The sequence below is a fragment of the Cololabis saira genome, chromosome 2, assembly GCF_033807715.1.
Source record: "Cololabis saira isolate AMF1-May2022 chromosome 2, fColSai1.1, whole genome shotgun sequence".
Lineage (NCBI taxonomy): Eukaryota > Metazoa > Chordata > Actinopteri > Beloniformes > Belonidae > Cololabis > Cololabis saira.
Window position 1 is genome coordinate 50,243,371 of NC_084588.1, and position 19,468 is coordinate 50,262,838.

Sequence of the window (19,468 nt, forward strand, 5' to 3'; positions counted from 1 at the left end):
TTACGATCCCGAACAAACAGACTCAGGGACAGCTTCTTCCCCAAAGCTGTGAACTTTCTGAACTCATAAGCTACCTCACACTGTGCAATATTTTCTATTTCCTGTCCACAATGTCCCAATATTCCTTACCTATCTATGTGCAATACTCTTCCATCCTTTCAGTGCAATATTCTTCCACCCATCCAAGTGCAATATTCCTCCACCCACTCATGTACATTTTTATCCTCCCATTCACTCTTTTCTTATAGTGTGTGTATATATATATATATATATATATATATATATATATATATATATATATATATATATATATACACATATATATATATATATATATATATATATATATATATATATATATATATATATATATATATACATATATATATATATATATACATATATATATATATATATATATATATATATATATATATATATATATATATATATATATATATTTATGTTTACTTTTTTTGTTCATTTTTGTTGTTTACAGTACTTGCTTATATAGTCTTGCATTTGTGCACTTTGACGGAGCTGCTGCCTAATTTCATTGTAGAAGTATAATAATAATAAAGGCTTTCTATTCTATTCTATTCTATTCTATTCTATTCTATTCTATTCTATTCTATTCTAAGTAACAATCACATTAACAAGGTTGGTCCGCGGATCAACCGGATGGACGTCACTTATCGGTGAGCCATCAGTCCCGCTGAAGGGCTGCAGTCTGCGTGCGGTGAGCAGCACTGACACACACATCACACACCGGGTCGTAGCGAATTTGGTCATATTATTTAAACTGTGTTTTGTGATTAATAATTACAGTTAATGATCAGTTACGTGTTTCACATGAACAGAGTTTGTAGTGGCCGGTTGGCTAATGAACACTTGACTTAGTGCTATTTACATGGTAATCTTCTCAAGTCTGAATGCATGGGTAACCACAGACCATTGGTCCAGTAACCACCTAACTAAAAGCAATTAACTCATGGTAATTGTAGCCCATATGGCCTGCAGGCAATTTCCGGTCTCTCAAGTGGACTGATTGTAAGGGAAGTCCTTATAAGGATACTCCTTGAAGGGGAAGTCCTTATAAGGAAAAGGTCCACCTGGTTTCAGTAAGTACGTTCCTCAGGGAAGACTGGCTTTCCTTTTTTTTTTTAAATGCAGGACCACTTGTCCCACCTCCGGTAAAAATAATAGTTAATACATAACTGTGGAAAATTGGAGAAAATACGCCAAATGATAGGAGGGGCCCGGGGAGGAGTAACCCCAGGCCCCTAATTGGATAAAAGGTGGAAACTTTCAGTGAAACTTCAGACTTAGCTCCGGAGCTACTTCTCATGCATGGTACATTGTAACCCCTACAATAAACCATCAGTGGACTGTGAACCAGCTGAATCCGTCTCATCATTGATTCTTCGTGACTTCTCTTGAATTTATTGATATAGGTATTAGACTTATTTAAAGAAGTATAGTTTATTGAGTAATTGGGCATCCAGTACAAGTCACAACAAGTTCAGGTAAAAACGACAGTTAAATCAGCAAAAATGTCAGTTAGTGCACATAGTAAAATAAATGCATTGATGATGAATGTAATCTGTAGATTACAGACCAGACAGTATGTATGGGATTGAAAATAAAAGACTGCCTGAGTATGGCATGTTACATAATCAATATATTCTCATTCAACAGATACCTTGCAACTGGGGATTTGTTTCGCACAATAGCATGCAGCTACCGTGTGGGGCATTCCACAGTGTGCAGTATTGTGGCAGAAGTATCCAGGGCAATATGGGATTGCCTGTTGGAAGACAACATGCCTGTTCCATCCACTGAAGATTGGAGGGCCATTTCAGCTGACTTCTTCCACCGCTGGAACTTTCCAAACTGTCTGGGGTCGATAGACGGAAAGCATATAGTGATCTATGCTCCAAGGAACTCTGGATCACTCTTCTACAACTACAACCGGCGGGTCATTAATATGAGCCCTGAAAATGTTGAGGCATGTGTGAAGGCTACCTGTATCCTTCATAATTTCATCAGGAGAAACAGCAGGACCAGGAGTGAACCAGTGCCAGCGTCAGAGGAGGAGGTCTCAGTGCTGCAGGTCTTGAGAAGAACAGGGAGCAACAATGCTGCGCGGGAGGCCATCCGTGTGAGGGAGGTCTACGCTTCCTACTGTTCAGCTGAGGGTGCAGTAGCGTGGCAGCCCAGGGAATGATCTTCCACCAAAGGTTCTTTTAAGAACCATCCACCGAAGGTTCTTTTAAGAACCAGCCAACAAAGGTTCTTTTAAGAACCATCCACCAAAGGTTCTTTTAAGAACCAACCACATTAAACTAAGCAGCATTTCACTGGATTCATTGGTAAATGTGTATGTTGGAATCAGATTTTCAGATAACTTCTAAGTCTGAAGAAAAAACATAAAATCTCCTTATTAAAAGTTAAAAGAGAGATAAGTTTGTCAGTAGTGGGGTTGCACCTGTGAACAGATGCTGAAGTGCAGCCTGAGTAATACAGTAAGACCCAGTCTTTTTACACTTCCTCCACTCTTATAATTAGTACCGTCACAACACACCAGCTCCCACATCAGCTCTTCACATCTTGTTGCTGCTTTTCTCTCTTCTGTTGCATTCAAAACAACTACAATTTCTTGCTCCTACAGCGCCTCCACCTGGAGAAAACGATTAATTACAGCACTCACTGCAGCTTCACAAACTCAACTCATATATTCATTTCACCATCTTGCTCCACACACTTGTTGCTTCATTTTATTTCACTAATTAAATAAACACATTGAAATTTGATAATGTCCCTTTGACCACCGCTATACAGAGGGTTGTGTCAGGAACAGCATCCGATGTAAAACTTTTGCCAAATCAAACATGCGAATCAACATGTGATAATATTGGATCACATTATTAGATTAGACCCACAGGAAATATATTAATCACATTTTCTTGTGTGTCAGTGTCTACATCTGAAGACACTCGGCAGGTGAAGAGATTGTGTGTGACGCCTCGCCAGACAGAGCATCATTCCTATCTGACAGTTTGTGTGATGCCTCAACAAACAACATGGGAGCTGCAGACTCAAATCAACGTTCCACCTGTGAACCTGATGAATGACCTGCGTCAGGAGTTTGAGGTCAACTTCCCCTGGACTGCTGTGCCAAACTAAACCAGTACCCAGGACTTCAGAGGACAGAGACACGTCCTCTGACTACATTGCTTCAACTGTCCCTTGTACATTTCAATGGGGACAGCAGTAAAATAAATAAAATAATCAACATTAGATAAAAGAGATAAAAGAGATAAAATCAAAAAACTTTTTAAAATAATGAAATAAAGACCAATAAAGAAGAGCAGAATACCCCAACTGCTTTGAAGCCTTGATGGCAGTGGTGGGATTTGAACCCACGCCTCTTCCGAGACTGGAGCCTAAATCCAGCGCCTTAGCCCGCTCGGCCACACTACCACTTAAAGACGGAAAAAAAGCTGCTTTTTCTTTCCAGTTAATTTCCCTGTATTTTTCCCATTTTCATGTAAATTCACAACAAAGGTGATCTCAAGTCTCCATCCACTCATAGGTTTGTGCATTAACTTAAAATGGTTCCCATCTTGAATCTCAGACTGCTATTAGAACAAAGACATTGGATCCACTTTAAATGGACCAGAGATTGTTTCTTATCATAGTCTGCTTCGTTTGGATAATTGTCAAACTCATCTCAAAAGACCGTTGAGTGTGAACCGTCCCTGTCGTGTGCATTAGCGCACGCCTGTAATCCAAGTTATTGGAAGGTTGAGGTTGGTGGATTGTTTGAGCTCAGAGCTGCAGTGGACTATGCCGATCACACAAGTTAAGAAATGACAGCGTATACAAAGTGTCAGAAAGATTCCTGTAACAGTCAATATTTGTTGTTTTTACCAAACCAATGATCATCCCAAAGAAGGTTTAGTATTTGATGTAACATGTAGTCATCAACATATCTTTGAAGCCTTGATGGCAGTGGTGGGATTTGAACTCACGCCTCTTCCGAGACTGGAGCCTAAATCCAGCACCTTTCGAGATTGTTTCTTATCATAGTCTGCTTCGTTTGGACGTGTCAAACTCATCTCAAAAGACCGATGTGTGTGAAACGTCCCTCCAGACGGGCTGGTCTGAGTATTTCAGAACCTGCCGATCTCAGCAGCAGAACCACACTGGGTTCCACTCCTGTCAGCTAAGAACAGGAAACTGAGACTACATTTCACTCAGGCTTACCAAATTTGGACAACAGAAGTTTGAAAAGAGGTTGCCTGGTATGATGAGTCTCAATATCGGCTGCGACATTCAGATGGTATGGTCAGAATTTGGCATCAACAACAAGAACGCATGGATCCATCCTTCCTTGTATCAACGGTTAATGCTGGTGGTGGTGGTGTAATGGTTTGGGGGATATTTTCCTCGCACTCTTTGAGCCCATCAGTACCAATTTAGCATTGTGCCAATGCCACAGCCTACCCGTTCATTGTTGCTGACCATGTCCATCCTTTTATGACCGCAGTGTACCCATTTTCTGATGCCTACTTCCAGCAGGATAACGCAACGTGTCATAAAGCCGGAATCATCTCAGACCGGTTTGTTGAACATGACAATGAGTTCACTGTCCTCAAATGGCCTCCACAGTCACCACATCTCAAACCTATAGAACACCTTTGGGATGTGGTGGAAGGGGAGATTCACATCATGGATGTGCAGCCGACAAATCTGCAGCGTTATGCCATCATGTCAATATGGACCAAACTCTCTGAGAAATGTTTCCAATACCTTGTTAAATCTATGCCACGAAGGATTAACGCAGTTCTGAAGGGAAAAGGGAGTCCAACCAAGTACTAGCAAGGTGTACCTAATAAATTGGCCATTGATTGTATATAGACTCATCTCTAACCCTCAGGACACCATTGTTCAAAAGCAATCCGGCAAGATTGATCCAGTGGGGCTCAAAGGAGTAGGATCCTGAAATCTGGCTGTTTCAAGTAAGGGTGAATAAATACATATCCAGTTTACAATCAGCCCATGAATTTAAACGCTTTATTATGGCTAATCAAATTTACCCTCTCTGTTTAAAGGTTAGGAGGAGTTATGCAACATTGCCACCTTCGGAATTTCACGCAGACAGTCCAGGTCATAATTCACCCTGAAGTCCAGAAAAGCACTGCTGTCCAAGTGAATTCAAAACAGAGCAAAGCAAAGAAGCAGCATTGTTGAGGTTAGGGTCCCCCAGCATCTAGTCATCTAGTCCTGCCTTTTGCTGCAAAGCAGACAGACAAACCTCAGTCCCATTGAAATCCTGTTTTGCCCTGTGTTGTCAATGTCAATGTCAATGTCAATTTTATTTATAAAGCACATTTAAAAACGACCGAGGTCGACCAAAGTGCTGTACAGCATACAAGAAAATAAAACAATAGAAAAAGAAAAACACAGTACACAGTGTAGAAACAATAAAATCCCTAACATACTAAAATGATCAATAAAATAGTAATAAAAAATAGATAATAGAGAATAGACAACAAAGAACAGACACATAAAGTGCACAGTTGCCGAAATCAGTGGTGGACAGTAACGGAGTAAATTTATTTGAGTACTGTACTTAAGTACATATCCAGAGGATTTGTACTTTACTTGAGTATTAGATTTCTTTGGTACTTATTACTCTTACCTGAATACATTTCCAAGACAAATATTTTTACTTTTACTTGAGTAAATTTCTAGGAAGGCTGAAAAGTACTCGTTACTTTCAGGTCTGTTCTTTTTTCTTCTTCCCTAAAATCCTATTGGACAAAAGCTGTTTTTGTCAATCTATCACAGTGCACGCTCTCCACTGGGATGTACGTAAAGCGGAAATACGTCAAGCCTCCTCAAAACGATACCACCAAAGTAGCCTGCGTTTGTCAAGACAGAGCCGCAACAAGTCAAGACATAGACGCAACAATTAATTTAGAAAAAATATAGTAATTTACTGATGTGGAAAATAAGAAATGTACTCTTACTCTTACTCTTACTTTTACTTAAAGTAAATTTAAAAGCATTTACTTTTGGATACTTAAGTACCTTTAAAAGCAAGTACTTTTCTACTCTTACTCGAGTAATATTTTGACTGAGCTACTTTTACTTGTAACGGAGTAAATTTTGACCAGTAGTATTTGTACTCTTACTCAAGTACTGGGGTCGAGTACTCTGTCCACCTCTGGCCGAAATTATGACGTTTATGTGCCACATCTGTGCGATGGTGGTATAGTGGAGAGCATAGCTGCCTTCCAAGCAGTTGACCCGGGTTCGATTCCCGGCCATCGCAGCATGTCTTTTGTGAAAAGTCTGAATTTTCACAGGTTTGGATTTTGGACGGATAGAAATAAAGAGGCCACTTCCACTGGATACAGGGCTGCATATGCCACCTCAGGACCACCCATCGAAGGGGATGTAGCTCAGTGGTAGAGCGCATGCTTTGCATGTATGAGGCCCCGGGTTCAATCCCCGGCATCTCCATTAATTGTGTTTATAAATGGCATGAACTAAGAAAGGATAATTAGCAACACTTATTGTTACATAAAGGAGGAATTATGTTCACAATTAGACAAACTCACAAGATGAATTGGGCTTGCTATTTAACATCAATGCCTTCAAAAAGCTTTAGTGGTCATGAGGAATATATATGGGACACATACATATGTATGCATTCACACTCACCAGCCACTTTATTAGGTAAAATAACATCTCCAACTGCACTTCAATGAAAATTTCTAACCAGCCAATCACATGGCAGCAACTCAATGCAATTAGGCACCTAGACATGGTCAAGAGAATCTCCTGTAGTTCTAACCAAGCATGGGGAAGTGCGGTAATTTCAGTGACTTTAAACGTGGCGTTGTTGTTGGTAACAGACGGGCTGGTCTGAGTATTTCAGAACCTGCTGATCTACTGGGATTTTCACGCAAAAACCTCTCTGGGGTTTACAGAGAATGGCCGCAAAATGACAAAATATCCAGTGAGCGGTAGTTCCTTGGGGGCAAATGCCTTGTGGATGCCAGAGGTCAGAAGAGAATGGCCAGACTGGTTGTAGCTGATAGAAAGGCAACAGTAACTCAAACAACCACTCGTTACAACTGAGGTATGCCGAAGAGCATCTCTGAACGCACAACACGTCGAACCTTGAGGTTGATGGGCCTCAGGAGCAGAACCACACTGGGTAGCACTCCTGTCAGCTAAGAACAGGAAACTGAGACTACATTTCACTCAGGCTCACCAAATTTGGACAACAGACGTTTGGAAAAAGGTTGCCTGGAATGATGAGTCTCAATATCGGCTGCGACATTCAGATGGTATGGTCAGAATTTGGCATCACCAACAAGAAAGTGTTACAGGTCCAGGTCGAAGACCCATAGACAGATAAGGTATTGCTACCGGAAAGGCATGTTAAAACAGGAGTAAAAGACAGAGACGATCACAACGTGTTTCTCCAGTCAGCCTTCCTTAGTAGAATGAGGCATATTTATTACAGCCTGAATTATTATTGTCTTTTTTCATCTCTGGCTTGTTCTTTTCTTTTTTTTTCAATAAATCAAAAATAACATAGTCACAATTCTTCTTTTCTTTTCATTACATCATCTCACAATTCACATTTTGTCATCATAACCACCTTTCAGTCACATTCACATCTTAGTTAACTGTTAAATTCAATTGGCAGCTGTTCACCAAAACATAAAAAATACTGGGAGTGTCCCTTTAAGTGTCTGTCATATAGACAGTAGTGCACACATTGTGTAAGTGTCAAACTAGCATAATGCTATAAATATCTTATCATAGGCCTATAACATACAAACATACTTGGCTAGTATGTTTGTGCATGACTAAGTTCAACTTGGCTCTGGAAAAACGTTTTTATCTGAACTGCTTAAAGTGCATTAAAATAAAGAAACACATTTTACATTCAAAATACTGTCATCAAAAATCGTTTTTAACACTTCTTCAATTAATTCAAAGAATGTTCTAGAACCCAAAAACAAGGTCTGCCCTTGCACAGACAGAGGTGGGGAACCACCATTTTAGGCAGCAGCAAACTAAACAGAAAATAAACGGACTGGACCTGGTCACACAGTCACTCAAATCAACACATTAGCTTCACAAAAATCGATCTCACAGGGAAACAATAACTTTAGCAACAACTGTAGGCAGTTTAAGACACTTTGGTTACGTACAAACCTGTTAAAACAGGAGTAAAAGACAGAGACGATCACGTGTTTCTCCAGTCAGCCTTCCTTAGTAGAATGAGGAAGTACTCGGTCCGTCCAGCAGGTGGTCTCTGAGAGAGCTGTGAATCGTCTTACTGCCCTCTAGTGGTGGCACACTAGGATTGTCCCACTGTTCAGTGTTTTTGAGAGAGCTTGAAAGTAATAATTGTCCATGTTGCTTCAAGCAGAAATGTAACTCTTTTTTACAGAAAATATAATCTTTCACAATAAAACGAAAATAAACAACAAAAATGTGACCATACATTTTGTGTGCGTCACAAAAGCATGGATCCATCATGCCTTGTATCAACAATTAATGCTGGTGGTGGTGGTGTAATGGTTTGGGGGATATTTTCCTGGCACTCTTTGAGCCCATCAGTACCAATTTAGCATTGTGCCAATGCCACAGCCTACCCGTTCATTGTTGCTGTTCATGTCCATCCCTTTATGACCGCAGTGTACCCATTTTCTGATGCCTACTTCCAGCAAGATAACGCGACGTGTCATAAAGCCTGAATCATCTCAGACCGGTTTGTTGAACATGACAATGAGTTCACTGTCCTCAAATGGCCTCCGCAGTCACCAGATCTCAAACTTATAGAACACCTTTGGGATGTGGTGGAAGGGGAGATTCACATCATGGATGTGCAGCCGACAAATCTGCAGCAACTGCGTTATGCCATCATGTCATTATTTACCAAACTCTCTGAGAAATGTTTCCAGTAATCTTGTTAAATCTACCCAGTACTAGCAAGGTGTACCTAATAAATTGGCCATTGATTGTATATAGACTCATCTCTAACCCTCAGGACACCATTGTTCAAAGCAATATGGCAAAATTGATCCAGTGGGGCTCAAAGGAGCACTGATGTCCAAGTTAATTCAAAACAGAGCAAAGCAAAGAAGCAGCATTGTTGAGGTTAGGGTCCCCCAGCATCTAGTCATCTAGTCCTGCCTTTTGCTGCAAAGCGGACAGACAAACCTCAGTCCCATTGAAATCCTGTTTTGCCCTGTTTTGGTGAAATTATGACGTTTATGCATCACATCTGTGCGATGGTGGTATAGTGGTGAGCATAGCTGCCTTCCAAGCAGTTGACCCGGGTTCGATTCCCGGCCATCGCAGCATGTCTTTTGTGAAAAATCTGAATTTTCACATTTCAAAATTCATCCATCAGGTTTGGATTTTGGAGGGATAGAAATATAGAGGCGACTTTCACTGGATACAGGGCTGGATATGCCCCCTCACTACTTTCCTCTCAGGACCAGCCATCAAAGGGGATGTAGCTCAGTGGTAGAGCGCATGCTTCGCATGTATGAGGCCCCGGGTTCAATCCCCGGCATCTCCATTAATTGTGTTTATAAATGGCATGAACTAAGAAAGGGTAATTAGCAACACTTATTGTTACATAAAGGAGGAATTATGTTCACAATTAGACAAACTCACAAGATGAATTGGGCTTGCTATTTAACATCAATGCCTTCAAAAAGCTTTAGTGGTCATGAGGAATATATATGGGACACATACATATGTATGCATTCACACTCACCAGCCACTTTATTAGGTAAAATAACGTCTCCAACTGCACTTCAATTAAAATTTCTAACCAGCCAATCACATGGCAGCAACTCAATGCAATTAGGCACCTAGACATGGTCAAGAGAATCTCCTGTAGTTCTAACCAAGCATGGGGAAGTGCGGTAATTTCAGTGACTTTAAACGTGGCGTTGTTGTTGGTAACAGACGGGCTGGTCTGAGTATTTCAGAACCTGCTGATCTACTGGGATTTTCACGCTAAAACCTCTCTGGGGTTTACAGAGAATGGCCGCAAAATGACAAAATATCCAGTGAGCGGTAGTTCCTTGGGGGCAAATGCCTTGTGGATGCCAGAGGTTGTAATGGAAAATTTTGGTATAACACTGTCTGTTGCCTGTTTTCATTCCTATGCCAAGGTCATGTTCCTTTGACACAGATCATGGCACGGTTGCCAGGGTGATGGGTGATGTTTTGTCTTTTCCTGCTCTCAACTATAAAATAACCTGTCGCTAATCTTCTTCAGCTCACTCAGGACTGACGGTTTGTGTGACCGGTTGGACTGTGTGGCTCCGTTCAATTGAATGTTTGTCCTCTTTTCATTAAATCTTCGAAAGACAGCTGAGGTGTCCTGACATTCTTTTTGAACAACAATTTTTGCCACCACAATTTGGCGACCACGAAGGGACCTCATCTGTGCCGGATTTTTTCCTTCTCTCCTCCGGAATCGAAGGTGTTTTAAGCATGCAACAACCTCGTACTCCCCCATCAAGTGAAGGTCGAGTGAGGGCCTCTCGTCCGGAGGGGGGTTGGGAAGGTCCCCGCACCGACTGGGGTCGAACGAACCCGGTGGCTTCAGAAACGCCTCGCTGTTCTTTTGGGTGAGTTTTGGAAAGAAAACGGCCGAAATAAGGTGCGCGCTAACGTCTCCTCTCTGCCTATTCTGCTGATGTTGCCGGTGGTCCAAGTATTTGGAACCGGGGAGGGCTGGTCCAGCCAGGGTTTGAGGACCTTGGGCTGTTTGTTATCAATTTGGCGACCACGAAGGGACCCGAACCCTCAATCTTCTGATTCGAAGTCAGAAGAAGGAGAAGGAGTTAGTGATCGAAGGGCCAGATTTTGTCTGGGGGCGTCGTAGAATGCCTATCAATTCTAGCGGAAGAAGGAATTTTGTTTGTTACTGACCTAGGAGTTAGTGATCGAAGGGCCAGATTTTGTCTGGGGGCGTCGTAGAATGCCTATCAATTCTAGTGGAAGAAGGAATTTTGTTTGTTACTGACCTAGGAGTTAGTGATCGAAGGGCCAGATTTTGTCTGGGGGCGTCGTAGAATGCCTATCAATTCTAGTGGATGAGGGAATTTTGTTTAAGAGAAAAAGACTCGCCTTTCGGTACGACATCAGCAGTGGGTCGCCAGACGTGACGGATCACGAGTGCTCCTGTAGCCGTGGTTTGAGAGGGAGACTACTTCAAGTCGGGAACTTGAGGGCTCTGGATTCGGGGAATCCGAGTGTGCCAGACGGGGTCTGGGGGCGGCTAGGATGCCTCATTCAATCCTAGAAGGAGTCGGAGGTTTTGTGTTTGTGCTCTGAGCTGTCTGTTAATGTCTGGCTTACAATCTTGACTGTCTGGAGGATAACAAATAATTTTGAGAAATAATTGGAGTTGGAATGTTTTCCTGTTGATTATGTCGTGGGCTTCTGCGTCTAGAATCCGGTTTGAGTTAAGTGGGTAATCCGAAGTATACCTGGTAGGATTTAAAAGATGCAGCATTTGGAAGCAAACGGGTAATCCGAAGTACTACTCTTCTGTAGGATTTAAAAGATGCAGGACTCCAGTCAAATCTGAACCGTGACTTTTTCTAATATATTTTTAATCCAACTTTCTCTGTGAAAGAGCTGCGCGAGTGTTTCCGGCTGTTGTGACGTCACAAACCCTGATAAGCGGAAGACCTTGGTTAGCCATGGTGTTGTTTTTTTTGTGTTTTTTTTTTTTTTTCTCTCCTTCTGAAAATTTAGACTCGCAACACGTCTGAGAGGATCAAATAATCAGTTGTGGAGGCCAGTTTTTCAACAAGCCTTCTGGGAGTAATTTCTCCGAAGGACCAGATTTTTCAGCACTAAATGTGAGATATATGATAGTTAATTATGGAAAAGAATAGAACCCACAACCTTTGTCGGAGCTGTGGGTCAGACAACTTAAATTCCCAAAATAAAGAAAACACGAGAAACAGGAAGCCTGAGCGTTAAACAGCTGGAGGCTTTGCAGGTTAGACCAGTTATCACTCGCTAAAAAGAAGAATGAAAAACAAATTTAGATAGATTTAGACGTTGCTGAGTGAGGCAGACACCCAAACAGACTGTGCCCCAGTGTGTGAAGCTGGACCCGGTCTGGACTCTGCGCCCCCCGCCCCCCCCCGCCCCCCCAACTAGCGCCGGGACCTCAGGCAGAGCTCACCAGCGCCTGGACTTCAACCAGCTGCGTCTGTTTGCCCCCCACTGCCCCCAACTCCACCCGTGGGAGCACCCCTCCCTCATCTTCACCCGTTTCAACCATCGGAGAGATGAGGAAAAGTGCTGAAAAGGACATTTTTGACTGGCAGAGAGCCTGCGTTTCGCCAGGAAAATTGTGAGACTATTGCTGCAAAAGGCTGAAGGAGGCAACGGGAGAAAAGGGGGGCCGGACTGTCTAGGGGTGGCGAGGAGAGCCGGTGAGGTGTCCGGTGGAAACGCAGAGGCCGGCTGTGCTGTGAGGTCTGCAGAACACGTGAGCACCTGAATACTAAATACACATACACACAAGAACCTTGTTTTTCATTTAATAGGTCTGGATTTTATGTTTAATGTCAAAAGGGAAGGGAAATCAGCACTTGTCTGTTTAAGATTAGGTTATGATTTAAGATTATAACGTAATTTATTAATAGACGTTGGAATTGAGTATTGTGTCAGGAGAGGTTATTCATGACGTGTGGGTACACACCCCAATGCTGTTGTAGCTGCTTTCCCGTGATTGGTATCGTCTCAGACGTGGTTATTGATAAATAAAAAACTTCAAGTTACGTGAAGACAATTGTAAAATTAAATAAGTATCGGTAATTTTACTCATGCCGAACTGTTAGAGAGTTAGAGGCTTCATTATAATACTTTCAGCTGTTAGAACAATGTTGCAGGGGCTGGTTTATACTTTTTGTTTATTCTACAGCAGGAAAACTCTTGCATCACATGCCAGACTGGTACGCCTCATTCCCGGTTAATTAAAAATGAGGTACAAATAAGATGAGGTGATATAAATGGACTAAAAGTGAAATGGATTCGACCTGAATTCACACACTATTTTCTGTCAGGTTCCGGTAGAACGTTTTAGTTTTATTTATTTTTTGCTCGGCATTCCAGTCCATCCTAACAGTCAATTTTGTTTGCTGTTGTTTTGATGGTAAAATTTTGTTTGCTGTTGTTTTGATGGTAAAACTTTGTTTGCTGTTGTTTTGATGGTAAAATGTTACACGTTTGTTTTGATGGTAAAATGTTACACGTTTGTTTTGATGGTAAACTGTTACACGTTTGTTTTGATGGTAATATGTTATACGTTCACTCGTGTGGGGTCGGCTCGACCGGGGGTCAAGAGACCTGGTGACCAGCAGGAGTCTGGGAGACCCGGTGACCAGCAAGGAGGAGGGGTAGCTGATGTAAGAGACACTCCTCTCGATGGATCTAGTGGAATGGGAATTTTTGTTTGCCTGTTTTGGCTAATGGTTCTCCTGTCCAATGTTTTTGTCTAGTGTTCATGACTGGAACTGTTTATTGAATTGGGATTCCTGTAAATGCATTAAAGTGGGTTTGAGTCCCGCTGAGGGGTTGAGTTGAAGGTCAGGGACCTTCGGGGGTCTGGGACCCCCCCCTTTTTTAGCTAGGGATTTAAATTGCCAGATAAACTTGGATGTTGATGGCGTGGCTTCGTGAAGATACTATGTTGACATGAGCCTGAAAAACATAAACAGAGATGTTGAGATTGTGAACCCCCTCATGTATGTGAAATTCAGCATTAACTGCTGATGCGCCTGCGCTCTGTGTGTGCGTGTGTAAACGCGTGGGTGTGTGTGGGTGTGTAAGCTCCGTGTCGCTTGTCTGACTGCGCGTTCACGCAGGGAGCGTTCACGTGAGGCTGCGTGGATGGGAGAGAGATGTTGTCTCGTTTTCCTTTCTGTTGACATTTTTTTTTTTTTTTTTGTTAAATGGATACAAGTAAAATAGTTTTTTACTCGTTCTTTTCCCTGTGTGGGGAATTGATGATGTGGAATTGTCAGAATTGGGTTGATTTACTGTTCGAATGGTTGCAGGTTACTTTTGTGATACTGTATTTGAACCGGATTGTGGGTCAAGGACGTATAAGGCCTTTGAGTAGCCCATTTTTTAAAATACTTAAAATAAAGATATTTTTGGCCATTTTCCAAACATTTGAAATGTAGTGTACACGTACATGTATGTGAAAGCTTCAAACAAAGGTATTTTAGTGTTTTTAAACCTACATCTATAGGGCAACGACCCTGGTTTTTGTTGTATGGAAATGGGATTCTTGCCGTTGAGCTGTGTATGATTGTGTATGATTGTGAAAAGCATGTTACATATCAATCATTTTCCTTTATTTTGTCTGTCGTGAAGTCACATACTGTTGATTGACGGTTTCGTCAGGAGTGGGTTTCGTCCCGTAAAATGAGTGCCCTGTGTTTTTTTTTTTGGATATGGGTCAATGACAAATAAGGCTTCCGCAGAAGGTATTTTTAAAAGAACTCTGTTGTGTCTACAATATTTTAAGATTATTGCATTCCAGTGGCCAGGTATTTAGTATCTTTAGCGTCCAATTTTACTTTTAAAGACGTAATAATAATTATACAAATATACAAATGAATGCATTTAATACAATATCTATTCACATCATAGTTGTCAACCATTTGTTCACTTTAACCTATTATTTATTGGTTTAAGTGAATGTTTTATGTGGTCGCACCACCTGACATCAGTTGTGCCACCTGACTTTTACAGCTAATTTTAAATTAGACGGGCTTCTACTTGGACACCTGTATTGGCTACCTTGGCTGTCAAGTTCATACTTGTCATTTTTAAATAGAATAGAGAGTTTTATGATAGAATCACATTTTCCTGGTTTTACATTGGTTGTACCATTTGACATTTTGGGGGTTTGAGATGCCAAAATGTAAAGTAACATATATTATCTGAATGTACCTGGAAGGTATTCAAACTAAATAGGTTTTATAGAATAAAGTGATATATGTCATAAATTGATTAACATTATTTTAAAGGGAAATAATGCACCCGGACACAATATGCATGCCATGTCGTTGACCCATATAGTGTTCATGAGCCTACTGTCATTGGCTCTGAGGGGCAGTTTGGAAGTGCTTATTGCGGTATGTTGTTGTTATCTTGGTTGCGAGTGAGTCCTGAGACGAATGCGTTAAAGATTCTCTGGACCTGTTGACCCATTTTGGCTGAACAGGGGCATCAAGCCGGCCTGTCCGAACTGCAGTTTGTTGCCACAAGGGTTGCGTTTCTGGGTCATGTCATTTCGGGGGAGGGCAGATCCCTCTCACCTGGCAGAATTACGGCCATTCAAAAGGAGAAACGCCAGAACTGATCATTAAGAAACAAATGATGTAAATTCTGGGCTCCACCAGGTATTGTCGACAGTGGGTCTCGCATTATGCGGAAATTGAGGCACCATTGGCAGCAATTGCCCATGGAGAAGGCCTACAAGCATCAGACCCTGGTACCTGGACTGACGAGGCTGACGACGCCTTCACTGACCTGAAACTGACGTTACAGACGCCTCCACTACCTGGACTGCCTGACTGTTCACGACTTTTCGTCCAGACTGTGGACGGAAAGGGGGGTTACATGACTTCAAGTGCTACAGCAAGTTCTTAACCCTTACCCTTTTGCCAACAGCGGATGATGGAGAACCACTCGCAACGCTAACATCCATTTGTTCCCCAAGACCTGAATTTGAGTGAGGTTGCAATTGACAATGCTGACTTTGATCTTTTTTGTTGTTGGTTCTGCTTCCAGGGCTCCTGCTACGTGAGTTAACATTGCAGGTTTTGCTTTTGGGGCTTTTGTCCCCGATACGTTTTTTTTATTTTTCCACAGGTAGACCCATAGCGCATCACGTGGATACAATGTTCCTGCCTACACAAATTGCTGTGTGTAAATGTGATGATCACACTAACAATCTGATTTTGTCTCTCAATGAAATGTTCAAGCTGACGCAGCTGCAAAAGATACTGCGTCCAAACAACCCCTTGTCGCTAAAAGTACGATCTGTCTCCCTGCTACTTCCGTCCTCGGCTGTGACCTCGGTTGAGATTGGTGAATTGTAACTAAGGGCTTTGCACACTGAAATATGGTCCTGGGAGGATGCGGACTGCAGGGTAATTAACAGGGTGTGAATGGGGCCCGACGGCCGATCATGTCTCCCCAAGTATTTTTTCCCTCACTTTGCTTAATTGACACACGGTTTCATGTGTCAAGGGGTGGGGGATGGTGAGTGAAATACGCAATAGGAGTGAATATGAAGACACAACTCGCCCCCACCAGACAGACGTTTCAACATTTGCAGATGGATTTCATTGAACTTACACCCAGTGAAGACAAAAAGTTTGTTTTTGGTTATCATTTGCATGTTTTCTAAATGGATTGAAGCTTTTCCCACGACAAGACAGGACTCCGCCGCAGTGGCCAAGGCTTTGATGCACCTGATAATTCCCAGGGATTCCCGGGGGATTCTGGCGAAAAATCAGTTCAGACAATGGCGCTCCGTTTGTGAGCGCGGCACTGAAACAGGTCGGTGAGTACATGGGCATAGATATAAGACAACATTGCGCCTACCACCCAGCTTAATGTGGTGCTAATGTGGCGCGCCAGAGAAGCAAAAAAATGGCCTGAGCCCCTTTGAAATCCTGTTTCAAGAGACCTTTAAACAGGGATTGGGCCCGTTTAAGAGGCAGCAGCAAGAAACGGGCCTTTGTGAAGACGAAATGTTACGATATTGTGCAACCTTGTCGTCTGTTTTGTCTGATATCAACAAGCAGGTTAAGGCGGCCCTCCCCAAACCGGCAGAGACGAAACTCCATGACCTCGGAGTGGAGACTACATCGTGGTCAAAGACTTCAGACGTAAACACTGGAAAGCTCGGAGGTGGAACAGACCGTTCCAAGTGCTTCTGGTGACGGAGACAGCAGTCGAGGTTGCAGAGAGACGTACCACGTGGATCCACGCCAGCCACTGCCGACGGGTTCCTGATCCACGCGCACGCCATGCACCTGATCGAGAGGCCACGGCCGTACCATCCCCTTAGGCGGCTCGGATGCGGCCTAAGGGTGGCGACCAGCGTCCTGCTGGTCGTCTCCATAGGGGTGAGTTTGCTTCTGCTGCTGTTGGAGAGCCTGCACGATCACACGTCACAGACCAACTGCACGACAATCTCACCTCCCCCTGACCACGATTCTGAGGCGGCACCTACCCCTCTTTGGCTGGTGAGAAGGGCTGCTGTTAACACGACCAACATGACCAACACGGCGTTGCAGCTACAGGACAACATATGGTTCCGTACCATGACCACTGTGACGAGGCAGCTGACCAACGAGATCGATGTGACACATGTTGTCGGACACCTGAATGTATTGTTGCATTTGCAGAGGAGGTCCTGGTTTTCCATTTCAGGGTGGGAAACTGCACTGTTCAACCTCTCTGCCCCTGAACTGACTATTCTTTTGGGTTTGTGTGTTTTTCTGTGTTTTATTGTGCCATGGGTGAAGAAATTAGTAGCTTCTGCCATTCCCACCGCACCTGGACGGTTTGCCCAGGAGATGGACCACAATGATGAGTGGGCTCCTCCTTCCATGGAGGATCCAGAGCTACTTTAATTTATATTCTGCATTAATCCTTCCTCAGGTTGATGATGTTTTTTTTCATTTATGCTGTTTTGAACTGATTATGAGCTGTTATGTCCTGTTGACAGGTTGTGAGGGAATCAAGCATTAGCCCCGTGGTACGGTGGGTTAAAACATGGAGGGTTTTGCCAGGACATGTGGAGAATTTTGTCATTTTTTGATTATTATTATTATTATTATTATTATTATTATTATTATTATTATTATTATTATTATTATTATTATTTTACATGTTATCTCATTTTATCCTTGAACTGCATAGTCACACAGTGCCTTTGATTTTTTCTCTTCTCCTTTTCCCTTCATGGACTATTGTGCTGAATGTGATTTGTTTTGGTATTGTTTGAAGTAGATTAGTTTATATTCCATGATGGGTTTTTCCCCTACTGGGGTTTTTTCCTTCCTTATCTATGATAGGGTAGCTAGACAGATTGAGTCTTTTGACTCTCCCCCTTTTTCTAGTGGCGGGAGAGGTTTTGGCTCTTCTGTACCCGTGACCTAAGATCCTCTGTCGGGGTTTCTGTAACTCCCGCGTTGGAGAAGGGGTGTGCTAGCGTTTGGCTGGTGCGCGACAGAGCATATTGGTCGCGGGATAGGTCAGTGCAAAATTTCCTATTTTATTATGGTTTAGCATACAATGCTAAAAGGGGTGGAATGTAATGGAAAATTTTGGTATAACACTGTCTGTTGCCTGTTTTCATTCCTATGCCAAGGTCATGTTCCTTTGACACAGATCATGGCACGGTTGCCAGGGTGATGGGTGATGTTTTGTCTTTTCCTGCTCTCAACTATAAAATAACCTGTCGCTAATCTTCTTCAGCTCACTCAGGACTGACGGTTTGTGTGACCGGTTGGACTGTGTGGCTCCGTTCAATTGAATGTTTGTCCTCTTTTCATTAAATCTTCGAAAGACAGCTGAGGTGTCCTGACATTCTTTTTGAACAACAATTTTTGCCACCACAAGGTCAGAAGAGAATGGCCAGACGGGTTGTAGCTGATAGAAAGGCAACAGTAACTCAAACAACCACTCGTTACAACTGAGGTATGCCGAAGCATCTCTGAACGCACAACACGTCAAACCTTAAGGCGGATGGGCCTCAGCAGCAGAACCACACTGGGTACCACTCCTGTCAGCTAAGAACAGGAAACTGAGACTACATTTCACTCAGGCTCACCAAATTTGGACAACAGAAGTTTGAAAAAGGTTGCCTGGAATGATGAGTCTCAATATCGGCTGCGACATTCAGATGGTATGGTCAGAATTTGGCATCAACAACAAGAAAGCATGGATCCATCCTGCCTTGTATTAACAATTAATGCTGGTGGTGGTGGTGTAATGGTTTGGGGGATATTTTCCTGGCACTCTTTGAGCCCATCAGTACCAATTTAGCATTGTGCCAATGCCACAGCCTACCCGTTCATTGTTGCTGATCATGTCCATCCCTTTATGACTGCAGTGTACCCATTTTCTGATGCCTTCTTCCAGCAGGATAACGCAACGTGTCAAAAAGCCTGAATCATCTCAGACCGGTTTGTTAAACATGACAATGAGTTCACTGTCCTCAATTGGTCTCCGCAGTCACCAGATCTCAAACCTATAGAACACGATGTGGTGGAATGGGAAATTCACATCATGGATGTGCGACCGACAAATCTGCAGCAACTGCATGATGCCATCATGTCAATATGGACCAAAC

At 42.6% G+C, this 19,468-nt stretch overlaps 5 non-coding genes across 5 annotated transcripts; 4 read left to right on the top strand and 1 right to left on the bottom strand.

The window, feature by feature from the left end:
• Window positions 1–3,401: 3,401 nt before the first annotated feature.
• trnal-uag (transfer RNA leucine (anticodon UAG)) lies at window positions 3,402–3,483 on the bottom strand. Its single transcript has one exon. It is a non-coding gene; the product is annotated as a tRNA-Leu (tRNA).
• A 2,788-nt stretch (window positions 3,484–6,271) lies between these two features.
• Window positions 6,272–6,343, top strand: trnag-ucc (transfer RNA glycine (anticodon UCC)). The gene has a single exon. It is a non-coding gene; the product is annotated as a tRNA-Gly (tRNA).
• A 119-nt stretch (window positions 6,344–6,462) lies between these two features.
• trnaa-ugc (transfer RNA alanine (anticodon UGC)) lies at window positions 6,463–6,534 on the top strand. Its single transcript has one exon. It is a non-coding gene; the product is annotated as a tRNA-Ala (tRNA).
• A 2,792-nt stretch (window positions 6,535–9,326) lies between these two features.
• Window positions 9,327–9,398, top strand: trnag-ucc (transfer RNA glycine (anticodon UCC)). Its single transcript has one exon. It is a non-coding gene; the product is annotated as a tRNA-Gly (tRNA).
• Window positions 9,399–9,550: 152 nt separating this feature from the next.
• trnaa-cgc (transfer RNA alanine (anticodon CGC)) lies at window positions 9,551–9,622 on the top strand. The gene has a single exon. It is a non-coding gene; the product is annotated as a tRNA-Ala (tRNA).
• The last annotated feature ends 9,846 nt before the right edge of the window (window positions 9,623–19,468 follow it).